Here is a 22,586-nt window from a genome sequence, read left to right on the forward strand (position 1 = left end):
GCGGAAGCCCCGCTGCAAGTCCAGCTGCTCGGCCGGGGCGAGACGGTGCTTTCGCGGTGTGTGCTTGGAGGAGCGCAGAGTTCAGGCGCCGGGACAAGCTGTTGGGGTGTGAGTGAGCTCTCCAGAATGGCACATTTAACACGGGGTGCCCGTGTTAAAAGGCAGGATTTGCACACCTTCCACTTAGGGCTCGGGTAATCGCAAACTTCCTTTCTGAATTGGCGTGCAATGCTAAAAAGCAGATCGTTCTCTCTGAGGTTTTCCCAAAAGTACCTCAAAAAAAAAAAAATCTGTTTTTTTAAACGTTCCACGGTATTCGGAATTGGCTACAGAACGTAATAAAGTAAAAATATGCCATTGAATAGTAACACTTCTCAATCTTTAAAAAATGACGGTGGTACCTAGGAGCCTCTTAAAGAGCTGTAATATGAGTGGTGTGGGGATTATTTTTATGCTCTAGTAATAGCTATTTTCAGTGCTTATTTTATGTCAGACACGGTGCCGTTGCTTTAAATACCTAGTACCTTTAATCCTTGAAGCAACCCTATCAGGTACCATTTCCATTATACAGATAGGGAAACTGAGGCACCGAGAGTCTGACTTGTCCAAGGTCAGACAGCTAGCAAAGGCTGAGCGAGATTTGGTCTCATCTTCCTTACCTCAGTATCCCTGCGTCTGTTACCTAGCCAGACATGTAGTGCTAAGAGTTTTATCAATTAGATTTGTAGCCTGAACAGTTTTCTCTGAGGCTTAGTTTTCATGGCTATATGCAGGAGTCCTATATGAACTCCTTTTTAGTTTAAAAGGAGTTTAATAAGAAAAATGTTAGCTCATTAAGGACTATAGTGATAATAAAGTTAAACTTGGACTGGGGTTCTCACTGTGCCAGTACAATTTGATTTGAAATCGAGATGAATTTGTTTGGTTGTTAACACACTTTATTACACTTCTTCATTATTTATGTTTCCATACCACTTTTAATGAGTTCACTTTGCAATATTATGATAGCAGTACCAGAGGGAAATCAAATATTTTTTGATGATAGTTAATATTTTACAGAATACAGGAAAGGCATTGGAGAGAGGCTGTGAAGTGATAAGGAATTTTTGGCATGTTATTTAGAGTAAATTGTGTTACTTACTATGGAAAACAAGGGATTCTCACAGTTCTTTGTCAAAAGGGAAATTGTATTTCCCATTGTGGAAAGAAGTTGGGCTTTATAGTCCCAAACTTCTCAGCCTTACCTATTATAGATTTAAGAATTTGCATATTCGGCATCCATATAGCAAGCATATATTGAGTGCCTTCTATGGCCAGGCTCTGTTCTAAGCACTTGGGATGTGAGAGTGAACAAATGAAGTCCTTGTCTTCCAGGAGCTAACATGTCACTGGGGGAAGGTGGGGTTGGGGACAATAAACAGAGTTTGTGAAAGTTAATGTATCTGCAGTTAGCTGGTAACAGTTACTAAGAAGAAAAACAAAGTAGCAAAGGGGGATAGGAAGCATCAAGGCAGGAACAGGTGCAGTTTTAAAATAAGGACTGGTGCCATGGAAAAGACTCAAGCAAAACTGAAGGCATCGGGGACCGCCGTGCAGCTGTCTCGGGAAAGCCTACGAAGCAAGGGCAAAAGCCCAGAACCCGTCAGTCTCATTGGAGGAACAGCAAGGGAGGAACAGCAAGGGGGCCAGTAGATTTGAGCACCCAAAGGGAAGGAGGATGAGACAAGGTCAGAGAGTTAATGGGCCCGGGTAAGGACTTTTGCTTTTACTTTGAGTAAGAAGGGAGGTGGTTGGAGGGTTTTGAGCACCAACCCTCCAGGGTGGTTGGAGGAGTGAGGGGATTTTTAAAGGATCATTCTGGCTGCTGTGTTCAGAGTTGACTGTAAGGGCAAGGATGGAAGCGGGCAACCTGTTAGGTTGATGCAGTAATGGAAACCAGAGAGAATGGTGGCTTAGACCAGGTGGGTAGTAAGAAAGGCAGTAAGAAGCTGTCGTATTCTGAATATTGCTGATAGGATTTGCTTATGGTTTGGATGTGCTTATGAGAGGGTGAAGCATGACTCTGTGGCCTTTGGCCTGAGCTATTGGAAGGCTTTAGTTACAGTGTACTGAGATGGAGAAGACTGAATGTGAAGGTAGTGGAGCCAGTTTCAGTCAGGTTTGAGATGCCTGATCAAGTGGAGTTATAGAGACGGGAGTTGAAGAGAAAGGTCCAACTGGAAATAGAGGTTTGGAAGTCACTAATGCAAGCTTGTGCAACCCAAATTTGTAAACTTTCTTAAAGCATTATGAGATTGTTTGCATTCTTTTTAAGCTCATCGGCTATCGTTATATGTGTGGCCCAAGACAGTTGTTCTTCCACTGTGGCCCAGGAAAGCCAAAAGATTGGCCACCCCTGCATGGAAGGGTGGTATTTAAAGCCATAAGCCTATGAGATCTAGTGTAAGGAAATGAGAATTGAGCCCTAGGGCTTTCCACATTCAGATATTGGAGAGATGAATAATTACAAAGGAGACTACAGAGGAGAGGCTTTTGAAGGTAGGAGGGAAAGGGGCCTAGTATGGAGTACTGAAGGCCAAGTAAAGAGTATTTCAGGGAGAAAGTGGCCAACTGTGTCACCTCCTGCTGATTGACAAGTAAGATGAAGACTAGGAGATGACCACTGGATTTAGTAATAGGAAGTTCCTTGGTAACCTTGCAAGAGCATTTTCAGGAGAATAGTGAGGAAGAAAACCTGATTGGTGTGGTTTCAGGAGACAACAGGAGGAAAGGAATTGGAGACTGCAGTACGGGCAGCTCTTTGGAAGAGGTTAGCTGTAAATTTTTCATGTGTCTGTTATTTGAAAGTACTGTAGTCATTCCCATAATAAATTTTTATTTCTAACTTAAGCTACTGATTAATACCTACTACACTTGAATTGTTTTATCAATGACTGGTGGAAATAAAATAGCTATCCTACTGCTAATCATAATAATAACGTATACTTAACTTTCTAAACCAGTAAAGCTTGTCCTTTTTACATGGTACATTTCAGAGCCCATAAAAATGCTTGGGGGAGCTGGGCGCAGTGGCTCATACCTGTAATCGCAACACTTTGGGAGGCTGAGATGGGAGGATCTCAGGAGTTCGAGACCAGCCTGGAAACATAGGGAGAGCTCATCTCTACAAAAAATTTAAAAATTAATTGGGCGTGGTAGCACACAGCTGTGGTCCCAGCTACTTGGAAGGCTGAGGTGGAAGCATCTCATGGGCCTGGGAGATTGAGGCTTCAGTGAGCCATGATTGAGCCACTGCATAGTTTCAAAAGGTAGTAAGTGTGTAAAAAGAGTGCAATTTTAACCTTAAGACATGAGTTCAGGTTCTTGTTTCTGCCCTCAGCAAGTTAATGTCCAAACCCAAATACAAAATAATCAAGGTATGCAGTAAAATACCAGATTTACACCATCCTGACTGGACACATGTGCCTTTTCCATAGCAAATACAGCCATCTGTTGCATTGTAGATGTAAAATGATTAAAATATTTCAAAGTTTAGGGTTATAGCTACTGATTTTTTAAATCCAATAATTTTATCTAAAAGGTGACAGGTCCTTTATACATTGAAATCTTTTTTTCTTTTTAGCTGAGGAAAATATTAAGTTGGTGCCTTTTGTTTTCTTCTTGTTTTTTTCTCCAGGAATTTTTCATTGGTTGGCTTTCCTTTCTTGTTCTCATTGCTGTCATCTCACACATCCTTTCTAACTTTTTTCTTTTGCATAGCTTCTTAAGTTAGGCCCTTCCATCACTGATTTCCTTACTGCTTGCAATTTGGATTTTAAATTTCTGTTGTGTTTTTATTTAACTTAGTCTTTTTTTTAAGTCCCAATATTCTCCAGTACTGTTTTTCCTGCACCCTGAGTTCTTAATTTTTTGTATGTCCCTGAGAGCACAGTATTTTTCTGGATTTTTTTCATTTTCTTATGGTAACTAATTCTCAGTGATGTGCTTTTCTTCATGTAGATCTAGTGCACCTCTTTGCTTCTGGTGTAGAATATTTTCACTGACTCCATGTTGACTTTCTTTTTTTTTTTTTTTTATCCTTTAAAAATGAAAGAACTTTTGAGACTATAATTTTGAATTTGTCATGCTAGTACCATTCTACTGAAGATTTTCTCTAGATTTCCTATAAGGAAAATAGAGAATTGGGTTTTGTCTAGGCATTCTATAAAAAACACTATTGTGATGTTTGTAAAAGATTTCTATTTAAAATAACTTTCAGTATTATTAAAACTTAAGTTTATGGTTATATCTTTGTGAAAGTTTTGTGTTTTTTTTGTTTTTTTTGTTTTTTTGGATGTGGAGTCTCACTCTGTCACCCAGGTTGGAATGCAGTGGCACAATCTTGGCTCACTGCATGAAACAATTCTTCTGCCTCAGCCTCCTGAGTAGCTGGGATCACAGGCACACACCACCACACCCGGCTAATTTTTGTATTTTTAGTAGAGATGAGATTTCACCATGTTGGCCAGGCTGGTCTCTAACTCCTGACCTCAAGTGATCCACCTCAGCCTCTCAAAGTGCTGGTATTACAGGCATGAGCCACTGTGCCTGGCTAAGTACTTTTTTTTTTCCTTGTGTTTTTTTTGAGACAGGGCTTTGCTCTGTTGCCCAGGCTGGAGTGCAGTGGCACAATCATGGCTGAATGCACCCTCCACCTCCTGAGCTCGAGTGATCCTCCTGCCTTAGCCTCGAGTACCTGGGACAACAGGCATGCACCACCATGCAAGGTTTATTTTTAAATGTTTTTGTAGAGATGGGGTTTCACACTGTGTTGCCCAGGCTGGTCTGGAATCCTTAGGCTCAAGTAATCCTCTTGCTCCAGATTTCCAAAAGTGCTGGGACTACAGGTGTGAGTCACTGCACCCAGCCAAGTACTTTTAAAAATTAAACTGGTAAACAGACATTAGAAATTACCAATGGAAACTTTATATCTAAAACCAAAATCAGTTACAAAGGATCATTATTTTCCAAAGTAGATACTTTTTTTTAGTGCTGTTCAGTTTTTCTGAAGCTTATCTTTGTTCACAAGGATTATTAGCACTTCCACCAAATCAGTGTTTAGATACCTTAAATAACTTAATGTCTGACTTGCCAGTACATTATTAGAGAAACAATTCCAAGGCCAAAACATGTTGAATAAACAGGAGATATACACCAATTTGATTTTAAAAGGGACAGCTTTCCTGTCTCTAGCTCTTTCTCATGTTGCCTTAAACACACATATGCCAAAGAAATCATATACAGGTACTTGCATGCATTTAGTAAACTAGTAAGTGGTACTTTTAATAAATTTCTGAATACAATCAATTAAAAGATTTGTGCACAATATTATTTAGGTATGGTACCAAGTAAATCAGAAACAAATGCAAGAGCACAAATGGTTTATTTAGCTACCTTTCCATATTGGGTCTTTATGACATTCGATACTCTACTGTATTTTATTTTTTAAACTAAACATATGAAAACTAGCTAAATAACCTGTATTTTCTTTTATTACATTATGATGCCTTTTTTTGGTTCACCTAAGTTTTTTTTGTTTTTTGTTTGTTTGTTTGTTTTTGAGATGAATTTTGCCTGTCTCCCAGGCTGGAGTGCAGTGGTGCAACCTCAGCTCACTGTAGCCTCTGCCTCCTGGGTTGAAGCAATTCTCCTGTCTCAACCTCCCAAGTAGCTGCGACTGCAGGCACATGCCATCACACCCAGCTAAGTTTTGTATTTTTAGTGGAGACGGGGTTTGACTATATTGGCCAGGCTGGTCTCAAACTCCTGACCTCAAGTGATCTGCTGGGGCCTCCCAAAGTGCTAGGATTACAGGCATGAGCCACCGAGCTCAACCTGCCTAAGTTTAATTAAAAAAACAAAAATGTTCTGAGTGTGACTTTGCTGAAACAACTTATACAGGCATTTTAACTTTGGTGGCAGTTTTAGTCCTACTATCAGTCATCTTTTTTCCATTAGCCCAGCAGTGCTGCTACTTTAATTTAAATCTGCCCCTCTGCCCTCTCCTCAGTCTTTTGGCTGTATTTTGCCCATTGACTGTTAATGCCGATTTTTTTTTTAAAACACAACAGAAACTGTGGATTGCTTATAAAAGAGTTTTCCCACAATAGGCTTATTTTTATTTCACTTGTTTATTAAGAATATTCTTTCAGCTTGTTCTTCAGGTTATCTCCTTGGTTATTTCCTAGAATTTACCAAGTTCTCAGTCAGTGTTCAATCTCCTGTGCTGAACATGAGATTTCTTAGGCCTTAATTCAACTCCTTCTCAAAGGGAGTTAAATATCAGTGTACTTCACCCTTCCTTTGACCTTTGTCTTTTGCTGAAACATGTACTACAAACAATATTTTTTTCCCTTTTTAAGAAGCAATGACAGAAACATATAAGAGTGGAAATCAAATAGTAATGACCACTTCAGATTCTGTGTCATTTAGATATTTTGTTCTAAGTAACAGAAAACCTAATTTAAACTGTCTTAAAAAGATCCTTTATTGATACCCATAATATGAAAAGCCCAAGGCTTGGCCCTGTTTATCTGTTCTGCCTCACTCTGTATACTTGCTATCTATGAAATATATATCAAAATGACAAAAGCAGTTTTAGATATCTCATTTACATACCATATTTTTAGAAAAATAAAGTGAATGTATTTCTCTGGCATTCCAAGCAAAGAGTTTTTATTGCACTGGTCACTTGCTCACTTTTAAATAAACCACAATAGCTGGGGGAATGTGATCTGTTACATGGCTTTAGATAATGAAGACTGACCCCTCCAAAGCATATGAGCAGTGAAGAGTAGTAGAGCTGATTATCAGCGGAACAGGTGGGAATGGAGTCTAGGTAGGCCATGGACATCTGAGGAAATTAAAAACACATAGTTGATTTTCAGTCAAAGTAATATATTAAATTCATGTTTGGGCACCTGGCAATAACTGATGAGGAAAAAAAAAAAAAGCCCCAAAGTATAGTCAGAATAGTAAATAGGTTAACCATCTCCATAGAGTACAAGCACAAAGTAATGAGTGAGGCTGTAGCTGTTTTGGAATTGGCCAAAATAGAAATCATCCAATATCTGATCTCAGACCAAAAGGAATTGAATTAGAATTTGATAACAGAAAGATAGCTGGAAAATCACTGAATTCTTAGAAATTAAATAACACATTTCTAAATAACATAAGTCAATGAAGAAATCTCTAGAGAAATTAATAAATATTTTGAACCAAATGAAAGTGAAAACATAGCCTGACATTTGTGGGATACAGCAAAAGCAGTGCTTAGAGGAAAATTTATAGCATTGAATGTATATATTGGAAAAGAAGAAACATCCAAAATCAACCATCTAAAGCTTCCACCTTATGAAACTAGAAAAAGAAGAGCAAATTAAACCCAAAGTAAGCAGAAGAAAAGAAATAAGAATTAGAGCATAAATTAATAAAACTGAAAGAGAAATCAATAGAGAAAATCAGGGAAACTAAAAGTTGGTTCTTTGAAAAGACCAGTAAAATTAATAAGCCTCCAGCCACACTAAGAAAAGAGAGGACATATATTACTAATATCAGAAATGGGAGAGGACATCACTAGAGATCCCATGGACATTAAAAGAATAATAAAGGTATACTACGAACAACTCTCTGCCCACAAATTTGATAACCTAGATGAAATTCACCAATTATTTGAAAAGCACAAGCTACCAAAATTCACACAAAAAGAAATCAACCATCGGAATAGGCGTATATTCATTCATTAGAGAAATTGAATAAAAAATGCATAACCTCCTAAAACAGGATCAGGCCCAGGTGGGTTCACTGGTGAATTCTACCACACATGTAAGGAAGAAGTTATACCAACTGCCTACAATCTCTTTCAGAGGATAGAAGCAGAGGCAATACTTCTTAACTCATTCAATGAGGCCAACATTCCCCTAATACCAAAACCAAAGACATTACAGGAAAATAAAACTATAGACCAATATTTCTCATGAACAAAGATGCAAAAATCCTCAACAAAATATTAGCAAATCAGATCTAACAATGTACAAAAATACTTAGCATCCTCACCAAGTGGAATTTATCCCAGATATGCCAGGCTGCTTCAACATTTGAAAATCAGTTAATGTAATTCATCACATTCATTAGGCTAAAGAAGAAAAATCGCATGATACTATAAGTAGATGTAAGAAAAGTATTTAATAAAATCTAAAACCTGTTTATGATTACGAAAAAACTCTCAGTAAACTACAAATAAAGGACAACTTCCTTAACTCAATAAAAAAAAAGATCTTCAAAAACCCTACAGCTAATATAGCTAATGGTGAGAAACTTGGAGGTTTCTCACTGAGATGAGGAACAAAGCAAGGATGTTCCTTTTCACCACTGCTTTTCAATGCCATATTGGAAGTCCTAGCTAATGCAGTAAGAAAAGAAAATAAAAATTACACAGGCCAGGTGCAGTGGCTCACGCCTGTAATCCCAGCTACTTGGGATTCTGAGGCAGGAGAATTGCTTGAGCCCAGGAAGCAGTGGTTGCAGTGAGCCGAGATTGCACCACTAAACTCCAGCCGGGGTGACAGCATGAGACTCCATCTCAAAACATAAAGTAAAATAAATAAAAGTTATACAGATTGGGAATAAAGAAATAAAACTACCTTTATTTGCAGATGACATGATCATCTATGTAGAAAATCTGAATAAACTGACAAAACCCCTCCTGGAACTAATAAACAATTATAGCAAGAATGCAGGATACAAAGGTAATAGGCAAAAATTAATTGCTTTCCTATATAACAGCAATGAACAAGTGGAATTTGTAATTAAAAACTACTGTTTACATTAGCACCCTCCAAAAGCAATCAAACAAAATATGCATTAGACTATAGGAGGAAAACTACAAAACTGATTAAAGAAATCAAAGAAGAACTAAACTAATGGAGAGATATTCCAGGCTTGTGTATAGACTGACTCAGTATTGTCAAGATGTCACTTTTTCCCAACCCAATCAATCCCAGTCAAAATCCCAGCAAGTTGTTTTGTGGATATTGACAAACTGATTATAAAGATTATGTGGAAAGGCAAAAGACCCAGAATAACAAACACAAGATTGGAAGAGAGCAAAGTTGGAAGACTGACACTCCCCACCTTCAGGATTTACTGTGAAGCTATGGTAATGGAACTAAATAGAAAGCCTAGAAATAGACCTACATAAATATAGTCAGCTGATCTTTGACAAAAAAGCAAAGGATACAATGGAGAAAAATAGTTTTTCTATAAATGATGCTGGAACAACTGGACATTTACATGCAAAAAAATTTGATCTCGACACAGACTTTACACCCGTCGTAAAAATGAACTGAAAGTGGATCACAGACCTAAATGTAAAACACAGAACTATACAACTCCTAGAAGATAACATAGGAGAAAATCCAGATGACCTTGCGTTTGGTGATGACTTTTTAGATACGACACCAAAGGCATGATTTCTTTCACGATTAGGGTTCACTCGGTGTTACATTTTCTGTGTGTTTGGACAAATTTATAATGACATGTATCCATATTATAGTATCATACAGATTAGGTTCACTGCCCTAAAAATCATCTGTGCCCTGCCTGTTCTTTTCTCCCTCCTTTCTAACCCCAAACCATGGATATTTTTACTGTCTCTTTAATTTTGTCTTTCCCAGAGTGTCACTTAATTGAAATTGTACAGTATGAAAGAATTGATAGTTGGACTTCATTAAAATTAAAATTCTCTGCTCTGCAGAGACACTATTAAGAGAATAAAAATAAAAGGCACAGACTGGGAGAAATGTTTTCTTTTCTTTTCTTTTTTTTTTTTTTTTTTTAGACGGAGTCTCACTCTGTCACCCAGGCTGGAGTGCAGTGGTGCGATCTTGGCTCACTGCAACCTCCTCTCCTGCCTCAGCCTCCTGAGTTCCTGGAATTACAGATGTACACCACTATGCCTGGCTGATTTTTGTATTTTTAGTAGAGGCGGGGTTTCACCATGTTGGCCAGGCTGGTCTCGAACTCCTGACCTCAGGTGATCCGCCCACCTCGGTCTCCCAAAGTGCTGGGATTACAGGTGTGAGCCACTGCACCCAGCCCAAAATGTTTTCAAAAGACATATATGATAAAGGCTGTTATGCAAAATACACAAAGAACTCTTAAAACTCAACAAAAAGAAAGGTGGGTATGGGCGCTGGCTGGAGTTGCTCAGTGCTCACCATCCTCTTCTCAAAGCCGTGTCTGTAAGACACCATGGTGAAGGTGAAGGCCAGAGTAAATAGATTTGGCCATATTGAGCGCCTGGTCACCAGGGCTGCTTTTAACTCTAGTAAAGTGGATATTGTCACCATCAATGACCCTTCATTGACCTCAACTACATGGTCAACATCTTCCTGGTATTTCTACCCATGGCAAATCCCACTGCACCGTCAAGGCTGAGAATGGAAGCTTGTCATTAATGGAAATCCCATCACCATCTTCCAGGAGCAAGATCCCACCAAAATCAAATGGGGTGATGCTGACGCTGAGTACGCTATGGAGTCCACTGGCATCTTCACGACCATGGAGAATCTCGGCCAGGGCTTACGTAACGGGGGAGCCAAAAGGGTCATTATCTCTACCCCCTCTGCTGATGCCCCCATGTTCATAATGGGCATGATCCATGAGAAGTATGAAAACAGCCTCAAGATCATCAGCAATGCCTCCTGTACTACCAACTGCTTAATCCCACTGACCAAGCCCACCCATGACAACTCTGGCATTGTGGAAGGACTCGTGACCCAGAAGACTGTGGATGGTCTCCGTGGGAAACTGTGGCATGATGTCTGTGGGGCTCTCCAGAACATCATCCCTGTATCTACTGGTGCTGCCAAGACTGTAGGCAAGGCCATCCCCGAGCTGAACAGGAAGCTCACTGACATGGCCTTCCATGTTCCCTTCTGCAAGTGTGTTGGTTGTGGACCTGACCTGCCATCTGGAGAAACCTGCCAAATATGATGACATCAAAAAGGTGGTGAAGCAGGCGTTGGAGGGCCCCTCAAGGGCATCCTGGGCTACGCTGAACACCAGGTTGTTTCCTCTGACTTGAACAGTGACACCCACTTTTCCACTTTCAGTGCTGGGGCTGGCTTTGCCCTCAGTGACCACTTTGTCAAGATCATTTCCTCATATAACAATGAATTTGGCTACAGCAACAGGGTGGTGGCCCATATGGCCTCCAAGGAGTAAGACTCCTTGACAGCCAGCCCCAGTGAGAGCACAAGAGGAAGAGAGAGACCTTCAGCTTCTGGGAAGTCCCTGTCACACTCAGTCCCCCACCACACTTGGAATCTCCCCTCCTCACAATTTCCATGCAGACCCCACAAAGCTCTGCCTTGTCGTATACCATCAATGAAGTCCCCTGTACTCAAAAAAAAAAAAAAAAAAAAAGAAAGAAAATGAACAACCTGATTTTAAAAATAAGCCAAAGATCTTAATGGACACCTCATCACAGAAGATATACACATGGCAAATAAACATATGAAAAAGATGCTCCACGTCATATGTCATCAGGGAAATGCAAATTAAAACAGTGAGATCCCACTACACACTTACTAAAATGGCTAAAATCTAGAATGCTGACACCACCACCAAATGATGGTGAGAATGTGGATTAACAGGAACTCTTATTCATTGCTAGTGGGAATGCAAAATGGTACAGCCACTTTGGGAGACAATTTGGTGGTTTCTTAAAAAAACTAAACATGCTCTTACCATCCAGCAATTACATTCCTTGGTATTTAGCCAAAGGAGTGAAAAACTGTCCACACAGAAACCTGCATGTGGATGTTCACATCAGCCTTATTCATAATTGCCAGAACATGGAAGCAACCAAGATGTCCTTCAGTAGGTGAACAGATAAACTGTAATACATACAAAGAATGGTATATTATGCAGTCCTAAAGAGAAGCTATGAAGCTGTGAAAAGATACAGGAAACTTAATACATATTACAAGGGAAAGAAGCCAATCTGAAACAGCTACATACTGTATGATTTCCATTATATGACATTCTGGAAAAGGCAAAATGATAGAGACAATAAAAATATCAGGGGTTGGGTAAAGGGAGGGATGCATAGGCAGAGCCCCGAAGATTTTTAGGGCAGTGAACCTAATCTGCATGATACTGTAATGATGAATACATGTCATTATACATTTGTCTAAACCCATAGAATGTATAACACCAAGAGTGAACCCTAATGTAAACTACGGACTTTGGGTGATAATGATGTGTTAGTGTAGGATCATCAGTCATAACAGATGTACCCTCTGGTGGTGGCAGGGTGGGGGATATGGGAAATCTGCTCAGTGTTGCTGTGAACCCAAAACTGATGTAAAAAATAAAGACCATTTTTAAAAAGATAAATAATGAAAGATATGCTCATAGCTCAGTCGTGATACTAGTAATGCAGTTTTTTTTTTTATTTTTTTTGCAGAATTGTGCTTTTGAAGAAATCAGAATGTTATTCTCAATTTTTTGGTGATTATTTAAATTTTCCCCATTTTTATATGGCTTCTTTTAAAATGTTTCACTTTATTCTTTTCCTAATTTATATTAGAATGGCAATATATGTTTAACACTTGTATTTTTATACATTTATGGGTTTTTAATGTTCTGAAATGTTGTTTTTTACTTCAAATGTGTTGAATATTTAACTTGTTAAAACATTCCAGGCTGGGCACAGTGGCTCACACTTGTAGTCCTAGCACTTTGGGAGGTTAAGGCAGGAGGATCACTTGAACCCAGGAGTTTGAGGCCAGCCTGGGCAGCATAGTAAGACACCATCTGTTTAAAAAAAAATCTGAATTAAAAAAAAAAAAAAAAACCAGCATTAATGCTAGTGTTCCATATTATGTAAAATAAGTGTGAAATACCCAAACTATTGTTTTGCTTTCATATTGCTATTGCATTTCTTTCTTTCTTTTTTTTTTTTCATTTCTGAGTAGATCTTTAAAATTTGTTTTTAATTTTAAAAAATTTCTTATTTCTAAAAATTTTTGTGGATACATAAATAGGTGTATATCATATTGCATTTCTATCTAATATGTACCTGTTTATGGGAAGAGTCAACAAATGTTTATTATTTCTAAATACTCCTATTTCTCGGACATTAAAAGATGTTCAAGAAGTAGTCATGTGAACATGATTTCTTTTTAAATGTGATATCAATTTTATTGGTACCCAATTTTTGTCATACATTTTTAGTTTAGTTATATTTTTTGGGTACCTTCAGTGAATGCCTTCATTTTCTTTCTTTTTTTTTATTTTTGAGACGGAGTCTCACTCTGTCCCCCAGGCTGGAGTGCAGTGGCACGATCTCAGCTCACTGCAAGCTCCGCCTCCTGGGTTTACGCCATTCTCCTGCCTCAGCCTCCCGAGTAGCTGGGACTACAGGCACCTGCCACCATACCTGGCTAATTTTTTGTATTTTTAGTAGATGCGGGGTTTCACCATGTTAGCCAGGGTGGTCTCGATCTCCTGACCTCGTGATCCACCCGCCTCAGCCTCCCAAAGTGCTGGGATTACAGACGTGAGCCACCGCGCCCTGCCAATTCCTTCATTTTCATTGTCATTATATAAGCATTTATACTGACTTCCAGACTCCACTGAAAGACTTGTTTGAATGCATATTTTGTGTTTGGACCATACATTCACTTAACAGAAAAGATACAGGTTGAGCACTTAGTGTGTAATAGGTAATGCGAAATACTGTGGATAGTGCAGAACAAGACAAACTCATGCGCTCAAAGTTTACTTTCAAACTGGGGAGATGTGTACATCATGATTAAGCACATAAATAAGAAAATTATAGATTGTAATGAAAACACGAACAAAGTAAGCAGGGTGATGTGAGAAGTAACGTGGGGAGAAGTAGGTGACATTTGAGCTGAGACCTGAATGATTCTCCATCCAGGGGAAGTACATTCTAGCAGAAAGAGAAGTGCACCCCTTAGGCAGGAAGGAGCTTCAGGGAATGTAAAGGAGGCAATCACGGGTAGAGTATAGAAAACAAGAAAGGGGAATGGTTAAAGATGAATTTGGAGAGGTAGGCAGGAACAAAATTATCAGGGCTTTGTAGCCTTATAATTTATCCTTTATTAAGGATTTTGGCTGTTTTAAATGCATTGGGCTGCCATTGACATATTTCAGGTAAGGAAATGGTTTGTGTTTTTGGAAGATTTTTTTTTTCCTGTATTGAGAACGGATTGTAGAGAGGCAAAAGTGGAAATGGAGAATAACTAAAGTAGAAGGCCATGCTTGGGCCATGGGAGCTACTAAAAATACTTTTAGCTTGGAAGTGATGCTCACAAAGCATGGGATGAAAAAATGAGCATGGTAGCTTCATGCAATTGACTGGGGTTAGGGGGTGACAGAAGAGAGAATGAGACTGAGAGACCAGTTAGGAAGATACTGGAAAACTTCATGTATAAAATTGTTTGTTAGGGCACAAATTAAGAGTGAAGGCAGTGTCAATAAAATGGAAAAAGAATTTGCAAGACAATGAAAGAACTGACAGGGCTTTGTGTCTGATTCAGTGTCAGGAGAAAAGAAAGCATCAAGGATTTGAAGACAGGGTTTCTAGGGAGGTATTGTTACCACCGGCAGAGAATTTTGGAGTAGTGTCTTTGGAGTATATGTATGGAGTACTGGTTTTATTTTATTTTATTCTATTTTTTAAGACAAGATCTTACACTGTTGCCCAGGCTAGAGTGCTGTGGCATGATCACAGCTTACTGCAGCCTCAAGCTCCCAGGCTTAAGCCATTTGAATTAGTCTGTTTTCACACTGCTCTAAATAGCTTATAAACGAAAGAAGTTCAATTGACTAACAGTTCCTCATGGCTGGAGAGGCCTCGGGAAACTTAGAATCCCTGGGGAAGGTAAAAGGTAAGCAAGGCACATCTTATATGACGACAGGAGAGAGAGAGAAAATGCCACTTTTAAAACCATCAAATCTCATGGGCACTCCCTCAGTATCATGAAAACAGCATGAGGGAAACCGCCCCTATGATCCAGTCACCTCCCACCAGGTCCCTCCCTTGACATATGGGGATTACAATTTGAGATGAGATTTGGGTGGGGACATAGAGCCAAACCATATCGTTCTGCCCCTGGCCCCTCCAAAATATGTCCTTTTCACATTTCAAACCAATCATGCCTTCCCAATAGTCCCCCAGAGTCTTAACTCATTCCAACATTAACCTAAAGTCCAAGTCCAAATCTGATCTGAGACAAGGCAAGTCTCTTCCATCTATGAGTCTGTAAAATCAAAAGCAAGTTAGTTACTTCCAAGATACAATGGGGGCACAGGCATTGGGTAGATGCTCCCATTCCAAATGGGAGAAATTGGCCAAAACAAAGGGGCCTCAGGCCCTATGCAAGTCTGAAACCCAGCCACGCAGTCATTAAATCTTAAACTCCAAAATCTCCTTTAACTCCGTGTCTCACACCCAGGGTACGCTGATGCAAGGGGTGTGCTCCCATGGCCTTGGGCAGCTTTGCCCCTGTGGCTCTGCAGGGTACAGCCCCTGTGGTGCTTTCATGGGCTGGCATTGAATGCCTGTTGCTTTTCCAGACGCACGGTGCAAGCTGTCATTAGATCTACTTTTCTGTGGTCTGGAGGACAGTGGCCCTCTTCTCATAGTTCCACTAGGCAGTGCCCCAGTGGGGACTCGGTGTGGGGGCTCCATCCCCACATTTCCCTTCCACACTGCCCTGGCAGAGGTTCTCTATAAGGGTTCTGCCCCTGCAGCAGACTTCCGTCTGGACATCCAGGCATTTCCATATGTCCTCTGAAATCTAGATGGAGGTTCCCAAAGCTCAACTCTTGTCTTCTGCACACCTGCAGGCCCAACACCACATGGAAGGTGCCAAGGCTTGGGGCCCGCACCCTCAGAAGCAATGGTCTGAGCTGTAGTCTGGCCCCTTTTAGCCATGGCTGGAGCTGGAGTAGCCGGGACGCTGGACACCATATTCCGAGACTGCAGAGAGCAGCAGGGGCCTGATCCCAGCCCACAAAACCATTTTTCCCTCCTAGGCCTTCTGGCCTGTGATGGAAGGGGCTGCCATGAAGATCTCTGACATGCCTTGGCGAAATTTTTCCCATTTTCTTGGCTATTAACATTCTGTTCCTTGTTGCTTAGGCAAATTTTTGCAGCATGCTTGAGTTTCTCCCCAGAAAATGGGGTTTTCTTTTCTACCAGTCAGGCTGCAAATTTCCAAACTTTTATGCTCTGCTTCCCTTTTAAGCATAAATTCCAATTGCAGATTATCTCTTTGTGAACCCATTTGTACACTCAGAAAAATCCAGGCCCCATCTTTAATGCTTTGCTGCTTAGAAATTTCTTCTGCCAGATACCCTAAATCATCTCTCTCAAGTTCAAAGTTCCACAGATCTCTAGGGTAGGGGCAAAGTGCCACCGGTCTTTTTACTAAAGCATAGCATGAGTGACCTTTACTCCAGTTCCCAATAAGTTCCTCATCTCTTTCTGAGACCACCTCAGCCTTGATTTCATTGTCCATATCACTATCAGCATTTTGGTTAAAATCATTCAGCAAGTCTCTAGGAAGTTCCAGGCTTTCCCATATCTTCTGAGCCCCCCAAACTGTTCCAACCTTTGCCTGTTACCCAGTTCCAAAGTCACTTCCATTTTTTCAGGTTATTTTTATGGCAGCGCCCCAATCCTGGTACTAATTCTCTGTATTAGTCTGTTTTCACACTGCTATAAAGATACTACTTGAGGCCGGGCACGGTGGCTGACGCCTGTAATCCCAGCACTTTGGGAGGCCGAGGCGGGTGGATCACGAGGTCAGGAGATTGAGACCATCCTGGCTAACATGGTGAAACCCCGTCTGTACTAAAAAATACAAAAAATTAGCCGGGCGTGGTGGCGGGCACCTGTAGTCCCAGCTTCTTGGGAGGCTGAGGCAGGAGAATGGTGTGAACCCGCAAACTAGAGCTTGCAGTGAGCCAAGATTGCGCCCCAGCACTCCAGCCTGGGCGACAGAGCAAGACTCTGTCTCAAAAAAAAAAAAAAAAAAAGAAAAGACACTACTTGAGGCTGGGTAATTTATAAACAAAAGGTTTAATTGATGCGTGGTTCCACATGGTTGGGGAGGCTTCAAGAAACTTGGAATCATGGTGGAAGGTTATGGAGAAGCAAGGAACATCTTATATGGTGGCAAGAGAGAGTGTGGGGGAAACTGTCAATTTTAAAACCATCTGATCTTGTTAGTTCTCCCTCACTATCATGAGAACAGCATGGGAGAAACCACCCCTATGCTCCATTCACCTCCCACCAGGTCCCTCCCTTGACATGTGGGGACTACAATTTAAGATGAGATTTGAGTGAGGACACGAAGCCAAATCGTATCACCATCCTCCCACCTCAGTCTCCGAGTAGCTGGGACTACAGGTGCGTGGTCACCACACCCAACTAATACACACACACACCCCCCCACATATATATATGTGTGTGTGTATATGTGTATATATGTATATTTTTTTTAAGAGACAGGGTCTCACTATGTTGCCCAGGCTTGTCTCGAATGCCTGGGCTGAAGCAATTCTCCCACCTCTGCCTCCCAAAGTGCTGGGATTACAGGCATGAGTCAGCACACCCAGCCTCTGGAGTGCTGGTTTTAGATATGATATTAAAGCTTTGGCAAATACCCATTTGAGACTTTGATCTGCCCTATGTACGTACTCCTGTGCCAGTGTACAATACTGTTATTATCTCCTTGGGCTTCTCTGCTTGTTCACTCTGTAAAGAGCACCAAACTCTACAAGTTGCTCTGACCCCATTCAAGGCAGAAATCTTTTTACTTGTTGTTACCAAGATGTGGAAATCATTTTACCCTTAACTCAAAGTGAACTTATTTTGAGGGAAACTTTTACTAAGAAACTAAGAAAAAAATATATGGCATCTTATATTTGTATATTTCATTATAGTTTTCAAAGTTCTGTACAAAAATATTGTGAAGTAGGTAAGACAGATATTATCCCAGTTTTGCAAATGAGGAAACTGGGACTCTTAGAGTTGGACTACTCAAGAGAGTACCTTAGAAAATGGCAGAGTTGGGACCTAAGATGCAAACCTTTTGATTGGTGTGTAGTACTTATTGCTTATCCTGAAAAATAATTCTGGATAAATTCACAGATCATGGCTCTCTTGATTCAAGTCTGGAAGTCTGCCTTCGCTGTTTATCATTTAAGATCACTTGGTTGTTTTTCCTAGCTTCAGCCTTGTCTAGAGTGAGAGGCAAGTTGTACTTTGAGGTTAGCAGAATCCTGACACTGAGATTTGATCCAATGCTCAGTTCTTTCTAGATGTTGATTATAGTCTTTTCTCCAATTGCTAGGCCTCTCCCCAACTTTATACTTATGTTCATTGTCCTTGCTTCTGTATGTCTTGATCTCATGGATGGGTAAGGGATTTTCTTTCCTGGTGGAAGTGGAAGTGTTCTGCTTTGAAGCTGGCTGAAGAGAGTTAGGGATGGTGGTACAGGCAGATTTCTTCCTGCTAGGGGTAGCCAAAAGGAGGATAAGCGAGATATTGAGAGACATAAATGAGAAATATTTCCTAAAGTGTAAGGGAATAGAAAAGGTAGTTGTGAGTCAAGATCTGGGCGGTGGAGTTAAGTTCTAAGTGTGCAAAGTCCAACTAAGTGATGGAAGTGATGTGGAGATAAAGGTCTTTGACATTAAAAACTCTGGGGTTAATCTTTAAATGATTACACTGCTGAAACCATCCAATAAAATAAAATTAAAAACAAAAATTTGGGCCAGAGAGACATGGTATGAAAGCACACTATTTGAATAAAATATTTAGATGTATTTGGAATAGATTTATTTTGGTAGTTGTCACTGAAGAAGACATGCAAAAATATTAGTGGTAAATTTAATAGCTACCTTAAACCTGAAAGTTTGCCTTTAATTTGTTTTTGTGTGTTTTTTCATATACTTCTCTACAGCTTAAGATATAACATTTTATATTATAGTTAATTTCCCCAAATTCAAAGCTTGTCAATCCTCAGAGTGTAATTTATTTATTTAAAAACAGGAAACTTACTCTCTTATTGTTTGAAGACTGTGAAGCCGTTATCTTCTGATAGCATTTTAAAGAACAATTTTAAAATCATAATTATCTTTGCTTAACACTGTAGTTCTCTTGAGTACAAGGACAAAAGTTTAAAGTAGCAGTTGTTCAGACTTTTAAAAACGAGTTCTTAACAGCTTTATATTGTGTCCTGCTCCTATCTACAAGTCATTTAGAAAATTGTTTTTTGAGATAAAGAAATTTACCATATTATTTCCAGTTTCCTTAGTATTTGTTATAGAACGAATGGCAAAATATTAAATGGTTTTGAGATTGAGAATAAGAATTAGAAGGAAATAAGGTTTGTATTAACAGTTGCTAACACTAGGAATTAGTTTTGGAATTAGTTTTAATTGACAGTGTTTAAACAAAGCCTGTTTATTAAAGACATTTCCTAGAAAGCAGCAAATCTGGAAGAGCTGTGTAGCTATTAAAACTTAAGATCCATAGTCTTTGACCATTCTTTCCCATGTTAGTCACAATGGGCAAGTCTCTGGTCTCTGGGCAGTTTGCAAAAATAGCTCCATGGGAAACTGATACAGGAACTTGTCATCCTCTATTCCCTTTTCTAAAAGATTGTCCAGAATGCTCTGAGTACACACATGTAAACTGAGCTAACTCACAGATTCACCATTTTAATAGGAGAGGCTGTGTGTAGGGGCCAGGGCTCAGTCAGAAAGAGAATTGCTGTAATTCATTGTCTTCTGCTTGAAATTATTACTCTACTGAAGAAGTTATCAGGACTGGTGATTGAGCTCTGCTTTAGAATATTGATGTCTTCCACTTCTTGCCCCACCCCTTCCTAATTGGCAGCATGAAGAAGGCGCTAGCCAAAAGTTACAACTTCTGCCTATAATCCTTTATTTATTTCTATCCTCATAAACTAGGCTAGAAAACCTGGGGGGCAGCGAATCTCTGTTTTTCTTTTGTGAATCTGGAGCCATTTCTAAGCATGTACTTTCTACTTTCTTTGCAGAAAAGACTCCTTCCCAAAATAGGTTACCCCCAGTCCAGAGCAGGGACAGCAGGAAAAGAGCCACACATTCCCTTTAAACCCACAGACACTGCTCAACTCCCTTAGATATAAGACTATTTATTCCTTTTCTACCAAAGATCTCAGCATTAAATCAACATTTCCAGTGGAGAGAAAAGAAATACATCTAATACCACACATACGAGTCATTCTGCTGTTCCTCAGTTGTTTCACGTCTGTTCTAGAAACATGCCATTTTAAAAATACAGTTTGACTAAGCCATCTCTTTAGTCCACTGTCCAGTTGTCTTTTGTTGTATATCCTTATTTACGAGGGCCCCAGAAGGTTGGAGTGAGTGAGGTGGGATGTGGGTGTAATAAGGATACGTAAGGAATTCTGAATTTTAAGGGTTTACTCTATGCCATAGATGTATATATGGTAAATGTAGGCTAGAGTGATTTGCATAGCTTCACACACAGCAGACCCCACCTTAAAGAAGTCCACTAGATCCTCCAGGGTTTTATAGTGTAGGGAGGAGGGCCCTTGTCCACCCACTGTCGTTAGGTGTGTTTTGTGTGAAGGATGCAGTACATGCTTGTACCCATCTAGCACATAATCTAGAGCATGGAAAGGAACAAATTACAACAGAATTGTGAAAAATAAACTATTATGTTGAAGATGATGTACAGTCATGCGTTGCTTAATGACAGGCACATGCATTCTGAGAAATTCACCATTAGATTATTTCACTGTTGTGTAAACATTGCAGAGTGTACTTACTACCCAAACCTAGATAGAAGAGCCTACTGCACACCCAGGCCATATGGTATGGCCTGTTGTTCCTAGGCTACAGCCCTATACGGCATGTTACTGTACTGACTACTGTAGGCAGTTTTAACACTGGTGAATATTTGTATCTAAACATAGAAAAGTTATAGTAAGAATACTGTATTCTAATCTTACGGGACCACCTTCATATATGCAGTCCATCGTTGACCAAAATGTTAGTATGCAGTGCACGACTGCATTTTGTATTTCGACAGTGAATCATGAATAGGACTGGAACCTGTGGGGATAAGGGGTAACGTGTAAAGTAGCAAAGTTACAGCCTTTCTGGTTTCAGTGTCCTTATTTGTAAAATAATGAGATTGAGTTAAATGATGTTGGATGGCCTTCCAGCTCTAAGAATTTTGTGGAAATACAGTCGTGTATAGCATGGGCATGTAGTAGGCTATGTCCTCTAGACTTGTGTAGGAACCTAAGGATACTCTGATGTTCACATAACAGTGAAAGCACCTGACAGTGCTGTTCTCAGAACATATCCCCATCATTAAGCGACACATGGCTACTACAGTTAAGCTTCTTCTAAGAATACAGTCTCATACCTCCAAACTTATTTAGGGTGAAGTCTGGTTTAAATTTTGTAGACTATTTAGAAAATAAGGAATATTTTGCAAAAGCTACAATTCTTATATTTTGAAACAACACAATAAATGAATAAGTTAGAATGCCATTTAAGCAGCACTCACTTAAAGTCTGCTAAGGTGAGTTTAATGAGGTTTAGATTTCTGACTAGGCCTAGAATCATATTTTTGCTATTAATTTTCTTGATAAAGTTTTTTTAAAAGGAAAATTGAACTTCATCCCAACTTTAGATTTTCACAAATTCAGTTAGTGAGAATTATGGTAAATAACTTGAAATGGAACGGTGAAACTTCAGAGGTACAGTCTTCTCACCTTGTGCCATACTAGATGCTGTTGAACTTGAAGCCTACGCAGGCCACAAGGTGGCACCCTTAGGCCATATAAGTAAAGTGCTGTTGCAACTAGAGAAAACAGTTCTAAAGAATCAAATAACTTTATTATGTAATGATAGACAATAAACTGGAAGCCTCCTGAGGAGGAAGTCCCTTGCTAAGAATTTTAAACATGGTAAAATTACGTAGTAAAGATTTTGGAAAATACTAAGATATTAGAATGTGAAATAAAATATCCAAAATAACCAGCATTCCTTTTGTGAACAATTAATTTTGATTTGTCTTAAGCCAGTACCTTTTCTAAAAGTTGAATTGTAACTAAACTTTAATAATGCAAACAAATAATAGTTAAGCAATATAAATATTGCCAGAAATATATCAGAAATCCTTGTTTGGTGTTTTTTGATTTCCTGAAGGAGAAAGAAAAATTTAGGTGTTTTCTTGTTATCCCAGTCAGTAAGAAGTACTTGAGAATAATGAATCTAAGAATTTAGTCACCTGTGAAGCAGAAGATTTTTCCAAAAATATTTTATTGTTATTTTTCCATACTTTAAAAAGTTACTTTGTATAAGATGATTAAAAAGAGTTAATTTGGCTTATGTGTGCTAGAATATTTTCTGTAAAGTAAAAGACATTTCCAAGTATTGTTTCTACAATTTAAAAAGAAGTTCAGTTTGAATGA

At 39.4% G+C, this 22,586-nt stretch overlaps 1 protein-coding gene and 1 pseudogene across 6 annotated transcripts in view; both read left to right on the forward strand.

Moving 5' to 3' along the window:
* Positions 1-22,586, forward strand: part of LOC105476054 (ankyrin repeat domain 46) — a 43,595-nt gene that overhangs the window by 439 nt on the left and 20,570 nt on the right. The window lies entirely within an intron of this gene.
* Positions 1-22,586, forward strand: part of LOC139355796 (glyceraldehyde-3-phosphate dehydrogenase pseudogene) — a 28,006-nt pseudogene continuing 5,420 nt past the window's right edge.

Source organism: Macaca nemestrina, chromosome 8 (assembly GCF_043159975.1).
Source record: "Macaca nemestrina isolate mMacNem1 chromosome 8, mMacNem.hap1, whole genome shotgun sequence".
NCBI classification, from domain to species: Eukaryota; Metazoa; Chordata; class Mammalia; order Primates; family Cercopithecidae; genus Macaca; species Macaca nemestrina.